The sequence below is a fragment of the Dasypus novemcinctus genome, chromosome 5, assembly GCF_030445035.2.
Source record: "Dasypus novemcinctus isolate mDasNov1 chromosome 5, mDasNov1.1.hap2, whole genome shotgun sequence".
In the NCBI taxonomy this organism is placed as follows: domain Eukaryota; kingdom Metazoa; phylum Chordata; class Mammalia; order Cingulata; family Dasypodidae; genus Dasypus; species Dasypus novemcinctus.
Genome location: NC_080677.1, coordinates 122,925,926 through 122,929,508, shown reverse-complemented (window position 1 = coordinate 122,929,508; position 3,583 = coordinate 122,925,926).

Here is a 3,583-nt window from a genome sequence, read left to right as displayed (position 1 = left end):
TTTATCTTATTTTTTACTCTTTTTGACGCCCTGATTGCTAATATTGCATTATCCCCTAGTCTTTTCTCCTAGCGTGTCCCCCAAAGTCCTTTTTTTTTTTATACAGTTATTTAGGGGTTTTTTTTGGTTGTTGTTTTAGATAGTGTTGCAATTGTGACACGTGTATACCTGCATCTCTCTTCCCCCTATCTGTTCCCCACCGTTTGCCTATCCTCTTTTTCTTTCTTCCTTTCTTCTTGTCTTTCTTTTTTTCTTTATTATAATTAGTTTCTTTTTTTTTTTCTCGGTTTTCTCTTTCACTCTTGTCCCTCATTTTCCATTTATTTTATTTTAATTCAAGTACACAATAGGTGCTACAGGGAACACCTCACATTTGCTGGGTTTTCCCATCCTCCACTGCCTCATTTCTGTGTGAACTGATTTAGGCTACCTACACTATCCCCCTTCCCCTGCATCTTCATATCCACTATCATCTACTGTCTCTCCTATATTCCACCCCCCACCTCCCGTTCTTTGATCCACAAAGTGTCTAACTCTTAATTTCTAATACATTTGTTCTGTTTTCTGTCTGTTATCCACTCTTGAAACTATTACCTTTCTTTTCTTTTTCCCTCTCTCATGAAAACAATAGCTTTGTAGTTCATACCATATTCTGCCCATATTCAGTCATCTACTTCATAAAAGGTACTCTACCTACAGCTATAACTCTATACAATCTACATGAATCTAACCTCCATCCTCCCAGATCTCATATTCTTGCTTTGTTAACATACATTACCAATACTACTTTACACTTTTCCCTTGCTTACACAATTGCCTTTCCCCAACACTAATACTTTCCTCTAAAGTGAACTTAACCAACAACAAGTAACTAGAATAAGAAGAAAAAAGTGACAAAGAGAAGATATAACACCTATGCAAAAATAACAACTAATTAACCTCCAAAAGCAGACAAAGAAGCTAAGAAACTGATTAAATTCGTCAAAATAAAGAGATGACCAGAAAGCAACAAAAATCTACAAACCAAACCAATAACCAGGAAAACATGACTGAATCCAATCAACAAACCAATAATCACGAAGGAGAGCAAAACTTGGCACAAGCAATGAAAGAACTCAGAACATTTATCACCGACAAATTTGATGCAGTAATGAAAGAGGTTAACAACATGAAGACATCACTTGGAGGGGAAATTGCAGACATACGCAAAAACATAACAGATATGATGGGAATGAACACCACAGTTCAAGAAATCAAAAATACACTTGCAGCAAATATCAGCAGGCTAGAAGAGACAGAGCAGAGAATTAGTGATGTGGAAGACAGTACATCAGAAATCAAACAGATAGTAGAAGGGGTCAATAAGAAGATAGAAAAAATCCAATTAGGATTTAGGGACCTGAATGACAATGCAAAACGCTCAAACATACGTATTATAGGCATTCCAGAAGGTGAAGAGAAGGGAAAGGGGTCAGAAGGAGTGTTGCAGGAAATAATGGCTGAAAACTTCCCAAATCTACTGAAAGAGACAGAGGTACATATCCAAGAAGCACAGCGCACTCCACAAGTCATAAACCCCAACAGGCCCACCCCAAGACATATACTTATCAAATTATCCAAGGCTCAAGACAAAGAGAAAATCCTAAAAGCAGCAAGAGAAAAGAAAACCATCACATACAAGGGAAGCTCAATTAGATTAAGTGCTGATTTCTCTTCTGAAACCATGGAGGCAAGAAGACAGTGGTATGATATAGTCAAGGTACTAAAGGAAAAGAACTTCCAACCAAGAATACTCTATCCAGCTAAACTAGCATTCAAACATGATGGAGAGTTCAAAATATTCACAGACAAACAGAAACTGAAAGAGTATACCAACAAGAAACCTCCCCTTCAAGAAATTCTAAAGGGAGTTCTGCAGGAAGAAAGGAAAAAACAGGAAAGGCAAAGTTGGAGGAGAGTATAAGACCAACAACAACAACAAAAAAGGCAAAAAAAATAAACAAACAAAATATGACAAACACAAATCCAATCAAAATATGGCTAACACAAATAATTCCTTGATAGTAATAACACTGAATGTCAACGGATTAAACCCACCTATCAAAAGATTCAGACTGGGACATTGGATAAGGAAATATGACCCATCCATATGCTGTCTACAAGAGACACATCTTAGACCCAGAGACGCATGGAGATTGAAAGTGAATGGCTGGAAAACAATCATACAAGCTAACAATAACCAAAAAAAGGCAGGAGTAGCTATATTAATATCAGACAAAATAGACTTTAAATGTGAAACAATTGTGAGAGACAAAGAAGGATACTACATTTTAGTGAAAGGGAAAATCTGTCAAGAAGATCGAACAATCATAAATATCTATGCCCCTAACAAAGGTGCCTCTAAATACGTCAGGCAAACGCTGGAAAAACTAAGTGAAAGAATAGATACATCTACAATTATAGTGGGGGATTTTAATACACCACTATCAACTCTGGACAGAACATCTCAAAAGAGAATCACCAAAGAAACAAAACATCTGAATAGTATATTAGAGGAGCTCGATCTAATAGACATATATAGATCGCTACACCCAAACACAGCAGGATATACATTTTTCTCAAGCGCACATGGATCATTCTCCAAGATAGATCATATGCTAGGCCACAAAGAAAGGCTGAACGAATTCAGAAAGATTGAAATCATACAAAACATTATCTCTGACCACAGTGGAGTCAAGCTGGAGATTTGCAAGGGACAGAAGCCCAGATTTCACCCCACGATTTGGAAATTAAACAGCACACTCTTAGAAAAACAGTGGGTCAAAGAGGAAATCTCAAAAGAAATCAATGACTACCTTGAAGCAAATGATAATGATAACACAACATACCAAAATTTATGGGATGCAGCAAAAGCAGTACTGAGAGGGAAGTTTATAGCCATAAATTCACATATCAAAAAAGAAGAAAGAGCAAAAATTGAAGAACTAACTGCACATTTGAAGGACTTAGAAAAACAACAACAAAGTAACCCAACAGGAAGAAGAAGGAAGGAAATAACAAAGATAAGAGCAGAAGTAAATGAAATAGAAAATAAGAAAGCACTTGAACAGATAAACAAGACCAAGAGCTGGTTTTTTGAGAAGATCAACAAAATTGACAAACCTTTAGCAACACTAACAAAGAAAAAAAGAGAGAAGATGCAAATACACAAAATAAGAAATGAGAAAGGCGATATCACCACTGACCCCACAGAAATAAAGACTATCATAAGAGGATATTTTGAAAAACTATATTCCAACAAAAATGACAATCTAGAGGAAATGGACAAATTCCTAGAAACACATAAGCAGCCCATATTGACGAAAGAAGAAATTGATGATCTTAACAAACCAATCACAAGCAGAGAGATAGAATCAGTTATCAAAAATCTCCCAACTAAGAAGAGCCCAGGGCCAGATGGCTTCACAGGTGAATTCTACAAAACATTCCGGAAAGAACTGACACCAATCCTGCTGAAACTATTCCAAAACATCGAAACAGAAAGAACATTACCCAACTCCTTCTATGATGCCAACATTACCCT